Source organism: Armigeres subalbatus, unplaced genomic scaffold (assembly GCF_024139115.2).
Source record: "Armigeres subalbatus isolate Guangzhou_Male unplaced genomic scaffold, GZ_Asu_2 Contig1141, whole genome shotgun sequence".
Taxonomy (NCBI): Eukaryota; Metazoa; Arthropoda; class Insecta; order Diptera; family Culicidae; genus Armigeres; species Armigeres subalbatus.
This window is the reverse complement of record NW_026941893.1, coordinates 240,276-261,936: the sequence shown is the minus strand read 5'-3', so window position 1 is coordinate 261,936 and position 21,661 is coordinate 240,276. Positions and strand designations below refer to the sequence as shown.

General features: G+C 42.2%; 1 pseudogene; it reads right to left on the bottom strand.

Moving 5' to 3' along the window:
- Window positions 1–554: 554 nt before the first annotated feature.
- On the bottom strand, window positions 555–2,042 carry LOC134202311 (beta-1,3-glucan-binding protein-like; annotated as a pseudogene).
- Window positions 2,043–21,661: the final 19,619 nt, after the last annotated feature.

Sequence of the window (21,661 nt, the reverse complement as noted above, 5' to 3'; positions counted from 1 at the left end):
AAGAAATGCTTTCCTTGATGAATCCCGATTTATGTTACTGATTACCTCACCCAACTAACACAACTCCCTTCCCGTGGTTATTGTGGAGATGCAGAGGTATTCTCGGTCTTTAGTAGCAACAGTAACCACACACTAGCATTCCCTCCCTTTCCCAACTGACTGTAAGGACTTGGCCGGCGCCGTTATTGATCAATATTTGTGAGCTGCTGAAACGTGCAATTCGAGAATAGATGGTAAATCCCAACCACTATTCACTTGGATCGAAGTGCAATTTGCACCAGTTCTGACCCATCACGGAGTAGCAACCATTGATATGTACAGTCAGTCTAAGCTAAGCTAAATGAGCTAAGCTTTTTTCAATATACAAACATTGCGGACCCCAAAAACGAATCTGATTAGGGAAAAAATTTGCCAAATCGGTCCTGTTTGCGAGTTAATTCGCCAGGAAGGAAATATCAACTCATTCATATTTAAATAGATAGATTATTGCTGCATCGTGAACTTTTTCCGGTTATGTCACCATAAAATGAATCTTTGAATCCAACTTTTGCGTTACGTAACTAGCGATCAGATCCAAAGTGGATCTACCATGCTTTAAAGTTTATTATTGCGAAACTAAATAGCCCAAATTTTAACCCAATCAACTTCGAGTGCTGCCTGATCTCCCCAAGTTCCATACCAATCGGATTTGGCTTTGTAGAAATCGGTCATCGCACTTGGATTCCCTTTGTTTTCCAAGGGTTTTGCACGTGGGTTCCATGCACTATCCGGAAAGTAGTCTCCACCGACTGCAACATTCCATAAGTAATGAAGAACTCACGATCGAACGGTGCCATCTTGGTTCCATTAGGCCACGGATTGAAACCAAATCCATAAGCTTCCAGAAACCCTCGTAAAGGGGTCACGGTACGGAAGATCTTATCGTTGACTTTCCAAACTGAATCACATTCTTTGTCCACGTCAGCTGATATCTGTTGAACGACGACCCGAAGCGCTCGCCTGTGATGGAGCCGCACCTGCGAACTTCGTAGATTCCGACTGTCACCAAAATTCAAGCACGAAGACACTTGCTTGATTCCAAATGTTTTGATCACCCAGCATGAGATTGCGATTGCCCTCGTGACTCCATCAGATCTATTTCTCCGGACTTGGGCCAATCGCCGTAGGTATCGCCTTTCGGGAGACAACCACAGCGCAGGCCACAGCCAATCTCCTGAGGTAGTTTGGCGTTGATTTCAAGCTTTCCATACTTAAAGGCGAACGAGTTGACTGTGCGGAGTCGTGCACTGCGGACTGGGTTCAATATGCGATCTGGACTATTTCGTCGATAGCATCCGTAGATCTGTTCTGCCCAACCAGGCGGATCCGTGCATCTATGGGAGGTGTTGATTTTAATCGACATTCAATGTTGCAAAATTGATGCTTACCGTTGACTTTGAGGGCCTTTCGTTTAGGTTAATTATACCGTTTTCAAGAAAAGCTTCACCATATTCAGCCGATGTCAACGTTGGACGAATGTACAGATGATTATTTTTACGTATGAATTACGTTCTGAACCGGAGTACCATTGGAATTCGTTGTTCTGAGAGAGAGTTAAAATAACTGTTAATTACGTTTTACCACTTTATAGATACTTTTGTAATAACTTACACCTCCACCACCAAGAGAGTTTTCGTGCTGCCAAACGGTCCTATCCAATTTATGGAAATAATCTTCGAAAATTAGCTGTCCAGAGCATATTTGACCTGCGAATAGGAATTAATAGAGTCGCATAAATAATAAATAACAATAAGGCGTCTCAAACTATGAATGGGTTTTAGACGTTTTCTATAATAACCTCAAAATTAGGTTATTATCATGCAAATAATTAACTATATGAAGCGTTAGTGGAGTTACATATTTATTACCTTTGGGAGCCTTAAATCCAGACGCGGTAGTCGGGGATTGCGTACATCCTGAGACGAAATCAGCTATACACATTAGCAATGGAACAATACTCACTAGCTTTTTCATAGCTGATGTCTACACTGGGTGAGTTTCATTCTTTGCCATTATTCTTATAAATACTGCATCTCGAAAGCTGAATGAAATGTATTTAGCGCATGACATAATGTTTGGATAAGCGCAGTTCGTTGGGTTTTATCGTACATTAGCCTAGTGCTGATGATTTAATTCCATTTCATCACAACTCATAGGGAACGAGCATAAAGTACGTCTCACTAGTACGTCAGAGATGAGGTTCCATAGAGCGTGACGAGTCATATACGAGAGTTGGTGGAAGGACTATGATACCATATCTTACGTGGCGTTATTTATAGGTTTTCCCCATTTCAATTGTCCGGAAGCAAGATGTTTTTCGTGTTGGAATAATATAGAAAACGTATGTGATCATCAAAGATAAAAATGAAACTTACAACGGTACTCACAAACGTGAATCACCTTATTCAAGGGACCCAAAGTTTTCGAAGCCATAGTGAATGGCACGCTATTCGCCTGCTGCAAGCAGTACATCTCTACGGACCAGCATGGATTTTTCCCTTAGAGATTGTCGCGACCAACTTCACAGTATTCACAACAAATTGTATTGAGGATCTTGACAACGGGCGGCAAGTGGATGCTGTATATGTACTTTGATCTCAAAGCTGCTGGAGAAGGTGGGTGTTTCCTCTGCGTGAGCTGATTGGTTTAGATCCTACCTGACTGATATAAATTTGCGTGTGAAAGTCGAATCATCTCTTTCGGATAATTCCGTCACTTCATCTGGCGTACAATGAAGCAATCTAGGACCATTATTCACGGTGTCTCTATGGGGAAACATTATTTTTAAAATATCAGTATCTCTACTCTGATACACCCACCACGTGGAAGTATATGCTCTCCTCTTTCATATAGTGGGTAAACTAAAATGTTCTATCGGGAGATCTAGAATAATTTTTATTTTTTTTCACTATTATTGGTGCAAATTCCATAGAAATCTCAAATGATAGCCGTTTAACCCCCTCCAAAAATGTATGGAAAAATGACCCCCGATAGAACATTTAAAAAATATACCTACGTGAAAGAGGAAAACCTATACTTTCGTGTGTTTTAGAGATATTGTTTTTTTGAAAATAAGCCTCTTCGGACGAACACACCGGGTGATTTTTTTCAATATTCGTAAACGATGTGACACTGGTGCAAGCACCTGGAGTGAGAGGCTACTGTATACTGATGATGCAAAGATCAACATTATTGTCAATAGTCTTGATGACTGCATAAACAATATTGGAGTGAAAAGGTGTGTGCGACAATTCTTAGGACTAATTCTAAGGATTCAAGCATGAGAATGAGCCTGATCGACTGCCCACGGTTGCTACCTTGTTATTGCTAGGCCAGCTGTAATTACACAGAGAACCAACAGATGAAGTTTGGGACTAACATCATCTTCAATGTGTAAGAACTGGTGACCAAAAGCTCTAAGCAATACCAGCGCCGGCCGTGTCCGAATGCAGGTCAATTGAGGAATGGGTAGGAGAATGTTGACATGATTCTCGCTTTGATAGAAGCCGACGAGTCATATGCACTTCCACGATAAATCACTGAGATGTTGGATATATTGAGTAGGAGTGTGGCAGGGTTCGTTTTGGTCAACGGTATGCCATGTATAGCGTGTAGTTTGATCGATGGAAACAGTACTATTTTTTAAAAGGCCGCACAAAGCAGAACAAAATTTCGGTGATCGGCTAATCGTTCTTGCTTACCGCACCAAGCCAGAATAACACTATGATGATCGGCCGATCGTTCTGCTTCCTGAAAAAACTTGTCTGGCCGCGATCTAAAACTTTAACTTTCTAATTAACTTACTCACCCGCACTACGCAGAACAAAATTTCGGTGACCGGCCGATCGTTCTGCTTACCGCACAAAGCAGAACACAATTTTGATGACCGGCTGATCGTTCTGCTTAATGAAGAAAACATGGACGCGATCTACGATCGTTCTACGTCCTACAAAACACGAACAAACCTGCACTGATTGTTTCACTTTCTTATTAATTTACCCACCCGCACAACAGAACCGGACATTTAGATAATCGCGCGATCATTTTATGTCCAATACAAAGCTTAGCTTAGACTGACTGTACATATCAATGTACATCAATGTTGCTACTCCGTCTTGTTCTATTGTTCATTCTTCGCGAGGATAAACATTCAATCGCTCAAAGTGAACGATTGTTCATTTGTATATTCGTTTAAGCGTTCGCGTCATCATTTCTTGAACGTAAGGAAAGCAGCAAAAAAAAAATCGCGATTAAAATTGAAAATAAGGAGATATTCACGGTTGTTCAACTACAATGTTATCGGAAAGCTAATGTCAATCGGCATACCTTATTTTATCTCAATTTGAGGTTAAATAAGAATGCACAGCCAGACATATTTCGTTAATTTACGATTATTTTACAAGTCGTTTATTCTTCATTACTTTCTTTTGCGTGGGTTATGAGCATGTTTTTATTTAGTTTTCAACTATTTTTTAGGTATTCCATTATTGCAATTGTAATGCATTGCTTAAAAAGCATGAGCATGATTTATTGCCTTCTACATAAAAATGGAAGTGTTGAAGCAAAAAAATAACTACAGTAACAGAAAAATTTTCAATCAGGAAATTTGTAACAAGGACTAATATAAAAGTGGCAAGAACTAAGATAAACTGTTACATTTGCTGTAATTTAACTTGTTTGATAGAAGAAGTACTAAAAATTAATATAACGTAATACATAGATAGAAAGATTGATACATCAATTCAATTCATGATCGAGTGATCGGTTCACTGTCGGTTTGCCATGGTATCTGTGCCGGTTTTGGCTTTGTGTCATACTAGAAAGCAAGGATGTTATCGATCATTTAGCAATCCGCGCTCGACCATTCAGCAGCCTGTCAATAACTCACTCCAGAAGCCGAACCCCAAAATGCGCTGTATGGTGGACTTCTAGCGCGAAGGATTCTCTACAACAACTCTGCCCAATGGCTCGTTGTTAGAATTCAACCATAAGCGGAGTTATAGCGCTAGCTGCAGTAACTCAAACTAAATGATTGGATTTTTTTATCCTTTAGTCTAAGTCACCCCAACTAGAGCCACAACCTCGTTACTAGTGGAATTCAAACAACGAACCACAAGGCAGAGCTGCAGAAAAACCCTCGCACCAAAAGTCCACCCCACAACACACTTCAAAATTCAGCTCCTGGAATGAGCCATCCACAAACCACTAAATGATCGAACGCGACCAACTAAATGATCGATAACATGCTTGCTAGAAAGAAACAAAAACTATAAAAATAAGCAAAAACCCATAAGACGATAAAATAAGACCATATTTATTCACACCTTTAAATGTGTCGTGCTTAGAATCGTTATCTCGGTTATCCCCGTTAAAACACAACTTATTGACAACTTTCTATCGTGTTCATAAAGTATTCCCTGTATCAGCTTGTACAATTAATATGAATAATAAAAAAGTGCTTAATGTATCAGAATAACGGTTTGCAAAATGCTGAAAATGAGATCGATTTTTGTCCTGAGTTCAACCATGTTAAAAATAGACTAAATATGCGGATTCAACTGATACGGTCGATCAAGAAAAATGTTCATGACAACATTCGTACCCATGGAGTGTTATTTATATAACGTGCTTTTAATTGAAATATGGATTAAAACCATTGTTATTTAACATCATGAATTACATGTATATGTGTGTAGGTAAGCAAATATACCGATTCAGTTGAGGGCAGTTTTATGACAACAGCAATACGGACTTCCATTATCTATTAGCTAAACCTACACACTGAACAGAGCTCAATCATGAATAATTAGAAGAGAATGAAAAATAAAAGAGTAAAATCAAAATTTTAAAATAATATCTCGCGAATACTACAGATTGTTTTAGATAGTGAAGAAAATAAATTCTAATGGATGAATTGGATAGATCTTACTTGTATAGATGAGTTGCTCTATGAGGAGTATCCGTTTTGTACAAGATGTTCAGTAATCGGAGGTCGTTTAATCTGCGATATTTTCGATACGAGGCCTGATGGTCGTACGTTCAATACTATTTCAGACGCAGAACTCTCAATCTTTTCATTTTAGTAGAAGACGTCTCTAGTCTCTTCAATCTGGTTTGCACAAAGATTCGGAAAATGTAATACTTGGTTAAGGAACCCTTCCTTTATAACACTACGAAAATATTATAGTTTCTGGCTTGGAACTTCTTTTTAATAGCTTCTGTCCATTTTACACTTATTTCACTTTTCGACGACAGAAAACACACACCACCGCTCCAAGTAACAAAAAGTTGAGCGTTCATTTTTAGGATTAATGCTGTTATCTTGCCTTTATATCTGTATCACATGTTCGCTATAATTAGATACTATGTATTACAAAAAACCACAAAATTTTGGTTTTTTTTCTCTTAGGACTAATTCTAAGGATTCAAGCACATAAAGTAATATTTCGGTGAAAGCATTATTGTTCTGATGGAAAAGTATTGAAGTCATTCCCGTTTTTTAGTGTCCACTCGTTAATCAAGATAACGATTCCCGGTACGAAAAATATGGAACTTTTGTTAAACTTGATTTCGGCTCCGTAACGCTTCATGGCATACGGGCAGCAGGGACTATGTCCAAGGGCTTGACGATCCCTCCCCAGGCCATCTGCGAGTTGTGGGGCTTGCCTAGGATGTGGTGGGGTTTGACAGTGGGCCCTGTTAAATTCCTATAAAATGCTGCATGTATCCGCAAGTAGGCCCCACCAAAGCGACCGTGTGCCGCTCAATGCGCACAAGCCCAAGTCCTGGTGTTAGGTGGGACGCTAAACAACCCTGACACGACGGCCCTCCGACGAGACAGGAGGTTTGGGCAGGCCCAATAAGCCGCCTTGAAAACCAATGATTACGAACAATATAAGTGATAATGCGACTCGATATAAACGGCAAAGACCTAGGCGACGAATAAAGGATCACGATTGGAAACTTGGAACATGGAACTGCAAGTCGCTAGGTTTCGCAGGTTGCGACAGGATGTTCTACGATGAATTACCACAGAGAACAGACGTTCATCTTCATTCGTGTGCTTGTGTAAAGTTTTTACTGGTCATTTCGAAGTATGTCGTTATGCCCCGTTGCGCGGTGCTAGTGTGCTGATAAATATGGTTAAAATTTGCCGTGTTTTACTTTTAGCGCTAGTGTTCATTCCGAATTACACGAATTAATTCATTGGAATTACATCCCCGTAACTTCGACGTCGTGGTGCTGCAGGAGATTTGCTGGACAGGACAGAAAGTGTGGAAAAGCGGGCATCAAGCGGCTACCTTCTACCAAAGTTGTGGCACCACCATCCAACGAGCTGGGAACCGGCTTCATAGTGTTGGGTAAGATGCGCCATCGTGTGATTGGGTGGCAGCCAATCAACGCAAGCATGTGCAAGCTGAGGATAAAAGGCCGTTTCTTCAACTATAGCATCATCAACGTGCACTGCCCACACGAAGGGAGACCCGACGACGAGAAAAAAGCGTTCTACGCACAGCTAAAAGCAGACATACGATGGATGCCCACTAGAGTGATTCAAATTTTGACTTTTTCGCTCCCCTATGCTTAAACGATGACATTTGATGTTTTATTAATCCTCCTAAATTTTTAGCGAATTTGGATGTAACTAGACTGAGCACGCGCAGTTTAAAGTTTGTATGAAAATTACTATGACAACAGTTACTTTTGTGGAAAACCGTTCCGCAACGTTGCTCATTAGGCTCTAAAAATATATGACTGTGTGCTAACATAAACAATTTTGCAATGAAACTGATCTTTGTTGCGAAACGATTCTATGCTTACAAGATTAGTTATTAAGAGGAAAATACTGAATCGTGGTAAATTCAATTCAACACGTAAAAGAATAACATCAATATCAATAATGAGCATTTTGTTTCATTAATAACTTTGCTTACAAAGTCAAATCGCTTCGCAACAACAACTGGCCTCTCGCTTAGGAAGTATTCTAAGAAAGCATCGTGTCGATTACATTTGAATAGTTAATGGTCGCAACACGGAACAGTTTTTCACTTATGTGGCAATTCCTATAGTAATTTCCATACAAACTTCAAACTGCGCGTGCTCAGTCTAGTTACATCCAAATTAGCTAAAAATTTAGGAGGGTTAATAAATCATCAAAATGTCATCGTTTAAGCATAGAGGAGCGAAAAAGTCAAAATTTGAATCAGTCTAATGCCCACTGCGGGATGTCGAAATCGTCATCGGTGACATGAACGCACAGGTAGGAAGGGATGAAATGTATAGACCGGTCATCGGACCGGATAGTCTGCACACCGTATCGAATGATAACGGCCAACGATGCATAAACTTCGCAGTAGGGCAGTTCACATTTCAAAAATGTTCGAAAATTACAACTCCCATATGTCTATTAGCATCATTTTGATAATTTGGGAGTCCCAGCAAAATTTCAGGCAATTCGGTGGCCATTTAGGGGTGGCGCGAAGTAAATTAATTTTTATATGGAAGTTTGTATGAAAAAAACTTAAAATTTATTCAAATCCCCCTACAACTATTAAATCGTGATGAATTCAAATAAACATCCCCAACCTCCATTTTTGGAGTCTATTTGAGCTCAACCAGTGGATAACTCATTAATTTTGATTTATATTTCCACTGCTACGTTGAGGGTAATTACACCATTTTAGCCATTTATCTCATATTTACACTGTCAATAGAACCGTTCAATCCACTCATAACTAATGTGTTATCCGGAAGTCTCATTTATATAGATTCCAAAAAGGGAGGTTGGGGGTGTTTATTTGAATTCATCACAATTTGACAATTGTAGGGAGACTTGAATAAATTTTAAGTTTTTCCCATACAAATTTCCATATAAACATAAATTGACTTCGCGCCACGCCTAAATGACCACCAAATTGCCTGAAATTTTGCCAGGACTCCTATATTATCAAAATGATGCTAATAGACATATGGGAGTTGGAATTTTCGAACATTTTTGAATTTTGAACTGCCCTACTTCGCAGCCTCTCGCGGAATGGTAGTCCGAAGCACCTTCTTTCCCCGCAAAAATATCCACAAGGCCACATGGAGATCACCTAACCAAGAAACGGAAAACCAAATCGACCACGACTAATCGAAGGTAAATTTTTCTCACACATCACGAACGTCCGCACTTCAGCCCTGCCGTCCTTCTTAGTCACACTTGGTCGACAACTAAGAAGCTTTGCCCAAATCCAAAAATTTCGATTGGTCTCTTTAGGCTATATGTATGCATGTGAGAGTGTATGTGTGTACAAAAAATACTGTGCCGTACGGCCGAACACCTTTACAGTCTCTTTACAGGTGCGGATTCGCACTGCTACCGCCCACATGGGTCTCAATTATGCACTGTTGGTTACTATCAACTCCCCCCAAAGCCAACAATTTGCGCTCTCGCAGGTGCGGATTCGCTATACCAGCACCCAGACTGGTCCCAGTTTCGTATTGGAAGTATTGATTTGTTCCCCTAAAATCCCATTTTCACACCGCATGAAAAAATATTTTATTTTGGGATACTTGGGTCATGCGCACTTACCGCAGTGCGAATATTGAATCCGACCACTGTATGCAGTATGCCTGCGCTCAAAACTCTCGACGGTGTCGGACGCCGTCGAAGTCGGACGCCGCGGCTTAACATTGGGGCGGCTACAAGACGGTAGACTAGCCCAAGAATACGCGCAGCAGCTGGAATTGGCACTCCCAACTGAAAAGCAGCTAGGCGCAGCGTCTCTTGAAGATGGCTGGAGAGATATTCGATCCGCCATTGGTAGCACTGCAACCGCTGCACTTGGCACTGTGCCCCTGGTTCAGAGAAACGACTGGTATGACGGAGAATGTGAGCAGTTAGTGGAAGAGAAGAATGCAGCATGGGTGAGATTGCTGTAACACTGTACGAGGGCGAACGAGGCACGATATAAACGGGCGCGGAACAGACAAATCTCGATTTTTCGGAGGAAAAAGCGCCAGCAAGAAGATCGAGACCGTGAAGAGACGGAGCAACTGTACCGCGCCAATAACACACGAAAGTTCTATGAGAAGTTAAACCGTTCACGTAAGGGCCACGTGCCATAACCTGATATGTGTAAGGACATAAACGGAAACCTTCTTACGAACGAGCGTGAGGTAATCCAAAGTTGGCGGCAGCACTACGAAGCGCACCTGAATGGCGATGTGGCAGACGAAGATGGCGGTATGGTGATGGACCTGGGGGAACGCGCGCAGGACATAATTCTACCGGCTCCGGATTCCAGGAACCAGGAGGAGATTGGCCGGCTGAAGAACAACAAAGCCCCTGGGGCTGACCAACTACCAGGAGAGCTATTTAAACACGGTGGTGAGGCACTGGCAGGCGCTGTACTGGGTCATTAGCAAGATTTGGGAGGAGGAAGTTTTGCCGCAGGAGTGGATGGAAGGTGTCGTGTGTCCCATCTACAAAAAAGGCGATAAGCTGGATTGTAGGAACTACCGCGCAATCACATTGCTGAACGCCGCCTACAAGATACTCTCCCAAATTTTATGCCGTCGACTAGCACCAACTGCACGAGAGTTCGTGGGGCAGTTCCAGGCGGGTTTTATGGGCGAACGCTCCACCACGGACCAGGTGTTCGCCATTCGCCAAGTACTGCAGAAATGCCGCGAATACAACGTGCCCACACATCATCTGTTCATCGACTTCAAAGCCGCATATGATACAATCGATCGGGACCAGCTATGGCAGCTAATGCACGAACACGGATTTCCGGATAAACTGACACGGTTGATCAAAGCGACGATGGATCGGGTGAAGTGCGTAGTTCGAGTTTCAGGGGCATTCTCGAGTCCCTTCGAAACCCGCAGAGGGTTACGGCAAGGTTATGGTCTTTCGTGTCTGCTATTCAACATCGCTTTGGAAGGGGTAATACGAAGATCAGGGATTAACACGAGTGGTACAATTTTCAATAAGTCCGTCCAGCTATTTGGCTTCGCCGACGACATAGATATTATGGCACGTAACTTTGAGAAGATGGAGGAAGCCTACATCAGACTGAAGAGGGAAGCCAAGCGGATCGGACTAGTCATCAATACGTCGAAGACGAAGTACATGATAGGAAGGGCTCAAGAGAAGACAATGTGAGCCACCCACCGCGAGTTTGCATCGGTGGTGACGAAATCGACGTCGTTGAAGAATTCGTGTAGTTGGGCTCACTGGTGACTGCCAAAAACTGTGCGAACAAAGGAATTCGGAGACGCATCGTGACTGGAAATCGAACATACTTTAGACTCCGCAAGACGCCCCGATCGAATATAATTCGACGCCGTTCTGAATTGGCTATCCACAAAACGCTCAATAGACCGGTAGTCCTATATGTACACGAGACCTGGACGATGCTTGTGGAGGCCCTTCGCACACTTGGAGTTTTCGAAAGAAAAGTGCTGCGTACCATCTATGGTGGGGTGCAGATGGCGGACGGTACGTGGAGGAGGCGAATGAACCACGAGTTGCATCAGCTGTTGGGAGAACCATCCATCGTTCACACCGCGAAAATCGGACGACTGCGGTGGGCCGGGCACGTAGTCAGAATGTCGGACAGTAACCCGGTGAAAATGGTTCTCGACAACGATCCGACGGGCACAAGAAGGCGAGGTGCGCAGCGGGCAAGGTGGATCGATCAGGTGGAAGATGACTTGCGGACCCTTCGTAGACTGCGTGGTTGGCGACGTGTAGCCATGGACCGAGCCGAATGGAGAAGACTCTTATATACCGCACAGGCCACTTCGGCCTTAGTCTGAATAAATGAAATGAATAGCAAGTCAATAATATACGTATGCCAATTCAAACGCAGAAATCCGGTAAGGATATTTTTGCGTTCATATACAAATATACATCTCATAGGTACACAATAATATCCCAGTTCCGGTTGACAAGAAGCAGTAGATGATTTTGTTCATGCAAATGGTGTGACCGGATTATGTGCTTCTAGGAGTATTTCCATACATTTTCATACATTCTGTTATAATAATATATTTTCAAAGAACACCATTTCTTTTTGAATATTTTCATATATGTTGACTTTCAACAACTTTTTTTTTTTAACTGATTTTATTTGCTAATTATCTAATACGTGCATTCATCTCTTAGACTAGGTGTTCCGTGTTTTCTTAACACTATCATCCTTATTTGCTATGTCATATTTTTAGTTATTATTAATACATTTCAATTGCCTCTGGCAGTTAGAATTTTTTTCTTCTGGTTGAATTGAACCATGTAGGAATTACAATGTTTTCAACTTAAACTAAACTTAACCTATTTTATACGAAGGGTACAAGGGAATGCAATCTGCCCTAAATCACACTTTTTCCTGGTGTCAAAAGTATCAACTAGGCATAAATCCTACAAAAACTTCCATTATCCCTTTCACCAAACGGAGAAAGGTACAACTGAAACCCCTTTTCTTGAATCAAACACAATTAGTTTATTCAAGTGAAGTAAAATATCTAGGTGTCATACTCGACGCAAAGCTTAATTGGAACTCTCATCTCCAATCAGTTGTGCAGAAAGGTCTCAATACACTTTGGGTTTGTTCAAAACCCTTGGTAAAAGATGGGCCTAAAACCAAGTATGATCATGTGGATATATAAAACCATTGTCCGTCCCAGGACAACTTACGCTTCCCTTTGTCTGGTGGCCTAAAACTAATGAGGCTGCTGCAAGGGCTAAGCTCAACAAAATCCAACGCACCGCTTGCATAGCCATCACTGGTGCAGTTCGTAGTACACCCACTTTGGCCCTAGACGCAATGCTTCACCTGCCCCGGTTAAATCAATTCATAAAGCTGGAAGCGGAAAAAGTGCTCTAAGTTTAAAGAGAACAAAAACACTGCTGTCGGGAGACCTTACGGGTCACCTCAGCATATTAAATGAATTTGCCATAAATCCTGCAATAGGAATTTGTAGTGACTGGATGGAAACGGTAGTCAATTATGACTTACCTTACGATGTGTTCATTCCTTCCCGCCAGGAGTGGGAAGGAGGTGGACCCAGCGTTCCAACAGGCTCTATAAATTTCTTCACAGATGGTTCGAAAATGAATAATCTGACAGGATCCGGAATCTATGGCCCTACAACAAAATTTCTGTCCACTTAGGACAGTGGCCCACAGTATTTCAGGCGGAAATATATGCAATATTAGAATGCGTGTTATTATGCCTGAGGAGAAAGTATAGATTTGCAAAAATATGTATTTTCTCTGACAGCCAAGCGGCACTTAAGTCGCTTAATAACTACACTTGTAACTCAAAGCTAGTGTGGGAATGCATTCTGGCTTTGAAAAACTTATCCATACGCAATCGAGTCTACCTATATTGGATCCCAGGACATACGGGTCTAGAGGGAAACGAGATTGCTGATGAGCTAGCCAGGAATGGATCTAATGAAAGGTTCATTGGCCCTGAGCCCTTCTGCTTCTCAGACTGCTCTGTAAAAATGGAACTGAACAAATATATGGTCAGTCAAATCACATCAAACTGAATGCATCTTCCCCATACGAGCCAATCCAAAAGGCTCGTAACGATTAACCCCAAGAAAACCCAACAACTATTAGGTCTCAACAAAAGGGATCTCAACATCTACACCGGTCTAATAACTGGACACTGCCCCTGCAGATACCATCTACAAAAGATCGGAGCAATCCAAACCTCAAATTGCCGCTTCTGTGACGAGGAGAGAGAAACATCAGAACACATCCTCTGCTATTGCAGTGCACTCACCCAACGTAGGTTCAAAGTTCTCAGCAAGCCTTTTTTAGGGCCTGCTGACATATGGATCTTATCCCCCAAGGACGTGGTTGGCTTCATAAAGCTAGTCTCGCCAGAATGGGGGAGTCACATACTGTAACTCAGGATCTCTATTCATCAATAATAGATGGTCTTGAGTTCAGTCGATACCAAGGTATCTCAGTGACAAACATGTTACTGAGATAACTTGCGTATTTCACAGTAAAAGGGTATATCACAATAGTCCTAAAATCTGGACGCAGTGATTTTCACCCGACAAACGAGGAGAAGGGTACAAGGAGTTAATCGTTGCAATAGAAGATTGCAACGATTTTTGTCTAAAATTGGAAATTATTTTGTTGGACATTTGTTGCAATGTCTCAACATTAGAAATTCTATGAAGTTCATTGGTACTATACCACGGAGGCAACTTCAGAATCATTTTCAAAATTTTATTTTGAATCCTCTGGAGTGCCTTCTTTCTGGTATTGCAGCAACTAGTCCATATTGGCACAGCATACAACATGGCAGGTCTAAAAATTTGTTTGTAAATCAAAAGTTTGTTCTTAAGACAAAGTTTTGATTTTCTGTTTATAAGTGGATATAGACACTTATTATATTTGTTACATTTGGCTTGAAGGCCTTCAATGTGATTTTTAAAAGTTAATTTTTGATCTAGCAGAAGTCCTAAATATATAGCTTCGCTAGATCAATTAATTGGAACCCCTTTCATAGTGACAATATGTCTGCTAGAAGGTTTCAAATAAGAAGCTCTCGGCTTATGTGGGAAAATTATAAGCTGAGTTTTGGAAGCATTCGGGGAATTTTTTTATTTTTGCAAGTAAGTGTAGAAAATATCCAAACTTTTTTGCAATCTACTACAAATGACACGAAGGCTTCGCCCTTTGGCTGAGAGACCTGTGTCATCTGCGAACAAAGATTTTTGACACCCTGGTGGTAAATCAGGTAAGTCAGAAGTAAAAATGTTATACAATATGGGCCCCAGTATGCTGCCTTGAGGGACACCAGCCCTTACAGGTAATCTATCAGATTTAGAATTCTGATAGTTTACCTGAAGTGAGCGATTTGATAAATAATTTTGGATCAGTTTAATGATGTACAGAGGAAAATTAAAATTCATCAATTTTACAATCAAACCTTCATGCCAAACACTGTCAAATGCTTTCTCTATATCAAGAAGAGCAACTCCAGTCGAATATCCTTCAGATTTGTTGAGCCGAATTAAATTCGTTACTCTTAATAACTGGTGGGTGGTTGAATGCCCATGGCGAAAACCAAATTGCTCATCAGCAAAAATAGAATTGTCATTAATATGAACCATCATTCTATTTAAAATAATCTTTTCAAACAGTTTTCTTATTGAAGAAAGCAAACTGATTGGGCGATAACTAGAAGCCTCAGCTGGATTTTTGTCCGGCTTCAAAATAGGAACAACTTTGGCGTTTTTCCATTTATCTGGGAAGTATGCCAATTGAAAACATTTGTTAAATATATTAACCAAAAAGGATAAAGAGCTGTCAGGGAAGTTTTTTGATTAGTATGTAGAAAATACCATCATCACCTGGGCTTTCATATTTTTAAATTTTCTTCTAGTAATAGATCTCACTTCATCCAAATCAGTTCCCAACGAAGGGTCAAAAACATTCTTTTGATTGAGAATGTCTTCGAAGCTCCGTGTAACCTGATCCTCAATTGGACTAGTGAGACCTAGACTAAAATTATGGGCACTCTCGATCTGCTGAGCAAGTTTTTGAGCCTTTTCGCCATTTATTGCCAGTACAAAGTCACTGTACGGCACGGTATCGGTTAACAACCCAAACACCCAAAGGATCTCTACTCGCTAATTCCAATAATCTAACAACTATCAATTTCAATTATTTTCTATATTTTCATGCGCTTAATTCGAGGCCTACCTTTCATTCATCATCATGCTCATTCCATTCCTAAACGAGGCTGCCGTTGTGGTACCATCAAAACGATCCGCAAAATTGCATTCGTCGGTTTGTTTTGATGATCGTTCTTCTCCGGTTGCACTTTAATCGTTCTCCTCACACGCACACTCGTTGTCGATGATTGTAAACACCGACGCGAATCACTGACGACGATGATGTTCTCTTGATCGTTCTTCTCTGCATGCACTTCAATACTTTTCCTCGCTGCCGGTGCAGCACACACGCACACTCGTTACCGATGATGGTAACCACCGATGCGAATCACTGATGATGATGATATTTTGTTGGTCGTTCTTCTATGCATTCACCTCAATTCTTCCCCTCGTTGCCGATGCAGTTCACACGCACACTATTTGTTGATGATGGTGTACACCGATGCGACTCACTGACGATGATGATTCTCACTGGTCTCTTCTCATTCGGCGATGCACGCACACACAATCCTTGATGAAGGGTTGCGGCTCGTCTTCACTGACTAGCCCTGCTTAACGTAACCTTTGTGGGTGTGAGATGCACAATACGCCGACCTACTGCCTACTGCCTCAGCCAGACGTACTGTTGCTTTAACACTGCCGATGATGTGACAAGGTTTTGACTACCGTGGGGAAAGCGCTAGATTGAGCGATCTCAATAAAAGGCCCTCCTCGAAGAGCCTTTCGTGATCTTCGCGGATCGCTTAGTCGCTTGTGCGAGGACTCGGATGTTACCGTCGTTGCTGCTGCCTCCGTTGTAACCGCCTTTTCCCACGAACAATGGTGAACTCTGGGAGAGCAAATGGCGTTGCTGTTCCTGGCCTTACAGGTTGCCGGATCTTCTGGGTGTTCCACCGATAGTGTGCCGGCGTTGGGGCGTCTATTCGCCTGGCCACAGATTGTCCCGCTTGTCACCTTCGCTGGTTTTAACATTCGCTTTTCACACGTGTTAAGTTAACCGAGATTTCGTGATGGCGACTACACAGGCGGACAGCAGCAAACGTCTGGTAAGGAATATTTGTCTCCTGGTTCTGATTGTGCGCTCGTGAGAGTTTGCTCGTTGAGAGGATTGGGGTTGCCTTGCGTGCGATTGATTTGCAGGGCTGTACATATTCTAAAGCAAATGTAGAGTGCGGCACAAAAATATCGTAATAAATTTGTTAATAAAATTTTGTTTCCCTCTTTAAGCGCTGGAATTGGCTTTTGAGGTTTTTTTTAAGAATTTTCGTTAATTTCCAAAAGGGTTTCGAACTGGGATCCAACTTTGAGACACAATCGCTCAGTTTTGTCGTCGTATGTGAAGAATTTATGGCGCTTCTCAGTTAAATACTGAAGAAGACGTTTGCGATCGTCAAAGGATCCCGGCAAAACGCGACAGTCACCCTTCCTAGCAATCTGAAATGAAACCTTGATCCCCTGAAGGTTACTCAAGATTTCATTCCGAAAGCCAGAAAACTCGGCAACAGATACTACAATTGGCGGAATCCTTTGTTTCTTCGCATGAATCGAATCACCTGGGCTAAAGGTAGATTCGATTTGCTCAATTTCATCATTAATCAAATCGAACTGATTGCTCAGTTCGATAGGAGAAGAAACAATGTCAACATTAGATTTAGAAGGAATATCTGAAGTCTCCAGCTTCCTTCTATTTTTTCCGCGCTTGGGCAGGACGGTCTTGAAACCTTGTTTCTTTGAAGGAAGTGGAGAATTCAGAGACTCCCTCTTCCTCTTGTTTTTATTAATGCTCATTGCTGAGCGTGGAGACGTGACCTTCTAAGAGGTTTTTTCCCAGAACGGTGTCCCTGCAGGATTACCACCGCTTGTCGGAATTTCACTTCCGCAAACGGGTCCAACGTAAAACGAAGGCACGGGTCCTTGCAAAGATCGTAACGGGATCAGTGGGTACAAATAGCGCTGAGAAGCACTGTTGAAATTAAAATAGCTTCGGGTAGTATTAAAAACTTCCTTCCGCAAAGAAAGAAAGAACCGCACAGCACGAAAGCACGATGCAGTCTGACTTTCAACAACTACTATTAACTATACTGCCGCCAACCTCAAGTCGAACACATCTGGTCCATATACAGATGTGATCGACTTGCGGTTAGCGGCAGTATATATCTTTTTTTTTTTTACGAAGGTAATGGAAATCTGCAAACAGACACCTGGGGAGGTGAACCCAGGTAGTGTGGGGATGGGATCACCACTCCCGACCCACTAAAACCAACTCCTTCCTCTCCAGTCATGCCCCCGGCCCGCAATTGAGCAATACTTCGGGGGATGACTATTGGGCATTGCGCCCCCTCCATGACGTACACAAGTGCACGTATGCGCCTCAACTCTTCGACACTCCCCATGCAACACATTTACACAAGACATACTGGCACCACATGTGCCCCAACACTCACCTGCCTATGCCACTTGAATGACTGCAGGAGAAGACCAGGTACCCTGCAGGGTACCCCATGCCGCCATCTCACAACATAGACAGTCTCATTCAGTATGGTGCTCACCCCGTCCTGCAACAGAATGGCACCACTTGTCTACCAAGCCGGAGGCGACCCTAGGTTGGTGGCTCCTATGCCGCTCTTACCTCAGCTACGAGGCAGACCCTTTCATGTCTCCTATTTCTGAGGTGCCGCAGAGGCATTCACCCCCCGACACTCCTGCCAGTCATAGCGAGACTTTCGTGTCCCCTGCTTCTGAGGTGCCGCAGAGGTATCTGCCCCCCGACACTCCTGCCAGGCCTAGCGAGACTTCACTCATTCCGTCGCTGACAGCCGGATCACCCTACTGCCTAAGCAGCCACTCTGACCATACGTACCACGCGAGTCTGACTTGTGTGCTCGCTCATACATTCAGTCCCAATCGCTTGCACCACTTGGGCACCACTCTCTTTGACATTCAGTCACTCACTCAGTGGGGGTTGTAATATCCCCATCTCCCATTTTCATCCACTCTGTGCACCTCCTGTGCTTCGTTTGGGCGTGGAACACCCGGCACGTCACGCGTGCCTAACATTCCCCTACCCGGGCTTTGATACGGCCAATAGGTCTGAAGGACGGGTACTTTGCAGGTAGCACCCACCTATTGACATTTCGAAGCCCAGATAGTCCTCAGCCAGTGTGGTGGTCTCCCCATCCTGCAACGGGGTGACACCACTTACCTTACATGTCTCCGATTTCTGAGGTGCCGCAGAAGCATCAACCCACCGACACTCCTGCCAGACGCAGCGAGACTTTCGTGTCCCCTACTTCTGAGGTGCCGCAGAGGTATCCTCCCCCCGACACTCCTATTACGAGTAATATCCCTAACTCCCATTCGCTTGCACCACATGTGCACCACTTGGGAGTGTGTGGGTACCACCCACTGCCACCCGCTTGCCGCCGAAGCAGTTCTCACTCTGTGGAACCTCCACAGGCTCCGTTAACAACCTGGCTAATTGTTTCACCCCCAGGCCATTCATCCCTTCGGCACGGGTCGCCGACACCTTGGGATTCGGGGTTAGGGGCTTGTATGCTTTAAGCGGCACACGGTCGCTTGATAAGGTTTGCTTGCGGATATGTGGTTTTTGGGAGGGAATTAACAGCGCCCCCTGTTAACCCCACCACCTCCTAGGCAGAACCCCCTGACTCACAGACAGCTGGGGAGGGGTCGTCAAGCCCTTGGACATGGTCCAAGTCCCCGGCAGTTAGATATATACAAAAAATAATCAAAGTTGAAATCAGTAAATATTTTGAACATAAAAAAAACTTTTTTACATTAAACGCATTTGATCATGGCTCAAGTTCGATTGAATCTTTTATTCTATCTTTAATCTCTTCAGAGACTCAAATACAGACGGGTAAACTAGTGTAATTATTGCATTTTGTTTTTCACACTTATTTTATTTATTAGTTTATTTTAGAGCTATTCATTCATTTTTGTGATTTTTTTCAGCAGTGAACACGCCGGAAAACAACAAATCACGACACAAATTGAGCCGAAATTGCCTGTTTTGCGAATGTTATTGATATAGGTGCAGGTTATTAATAATGGAACAGATACCCTACAAACATTGCGAAAATTCTGTTTACCCCGGCAAATTTGCTCTTCCATTGAAAATCATCAAAAATCAAAACCATCACAACATTCGGATGATGATTGGCAAAGTATCCAAAGCGATAAACGAAGTCCAGAACAGGTGAAAGGAAGCTCCTGCCGATGCCGACCAGAACGTTTTTATGAGCATCTGAAAAAGGATAAATCGTCAACCTGTTGGTCCGCTTTCCATCGTGGTCGCTAATCACATCCCGTTTTAACAGTTTTACTTCAAGCCTTTTGGAAGTATCGTCGAGATGCAACACACTAAGGAGGACCGAGGAGGCTGATCTTCACTTCATAAACAAATTCACTGGCTGAAGTTCTTAGGAATTTATTTATTGTATCATGGGGAAATTGGTCTACAATTGAACAATTACCCCCTTTTGGCCATTTTTTGTTGTTTAGGTATGGGGTATCTATTAATTTGATATCGTGTGTCGTAAATTCAAACTTTTTTTTTACGTGATACTTTCGCATTCCAACTCTCATACAATTCTCGAGCAACATATGAATAGACCGAAAAGCCAAAAAAGCTTAACCGAGAAAAATTAGGTTAAAGTTTGCTATGACTAATTTAATTAATTGAATGGAGCAAAAACTCATTTCATTACCAAAGCATGTCAGTTCTATATTTTCCATCTCACTGAACATATATTCATCTCATCGTAAAACAGAGAAATACAGCACCAATCTTGTCGCTTCTTTTTGCTTACATGCGTGCTCTGTGCTGAAAAAAAAAATCACAAAAATAAATAACAAATCAAATACCTTTTCATTGCTTTGTTTTTGATGGGATGGAAATGGGAGCTATGAGATGGAGTGCCGAACCGTTCCCCTAAATCCCCTTATATCATAACAGCAAATTTAGATTAATTCACAAACCATTCGAAATTCACCAAATAAACAAAACAAAAATAGCGCCGTTTACTCGCATTACTGGAAACACGTCTGGTTTTTAAGCCGTTTGCTCAAAGCTAGTAATATCATCTGATTTGTTTAAATACGTTAGCCAGAGCAGTTATGCTATGCTGTAATTGAAAACCTATTAAGAATAGGTATACATTTTAAAATAACTTGAAGCCAGATTGTCTAGATTAACAATATAAAGTGAACGGCTTAAAAACTAAAGCAACACTCCGCATGATAGTTAAAGGCGCCAAATAAAGGACTTAAAAACCACTATGGTGCAAATGGTTCATGAGACGTTTACTCAAAATAGCAATAAATGTGTTTCTTAAGAGATATCAAAAACGGAGTTTTATCTGGCATGAAAAATCATTTACGAAGCAATCGTTTATGCTAGAAAATCAAAAATAATGGTTTATAAGCCGTAATCATATGTTACGCGAGAATTTATGAATGATTTCATATTTTTTCAAAAGTAGATATAAAGAATATAATTTATGATTATTTTATTATTATTTCCCAAATTTCCATATAGGTAAACGACAGGTATTTCCAGCAGGCTAATACTAGACCGGCCTCCTTAGCCATGCGGTAAGACGCGCGGCTACAAAGCAAGACCATGCTGAGGGTGGCTGGGTTCGATTCCCGGTGCCGGTCTAGGCAATTTTCGGATTGGAAATTGTTTCGGCTTCCCTGGGCATACAAGTATCATCGTGTTAGCCTCATGATATACGAATGCAAAAATGGTAACCTGGCTTAGAAACCTCGCAGTTAATAACTGTGGAAGTGCTTAATGAACACTAAGCTGCGGGGCGGCTCTGTCCCAGTGTGGGGATTTAATGCCAATAAGAAGAAGAAGAATACTAGACCGTTAAAAAATGATGAAACAGGCGCTTAATCC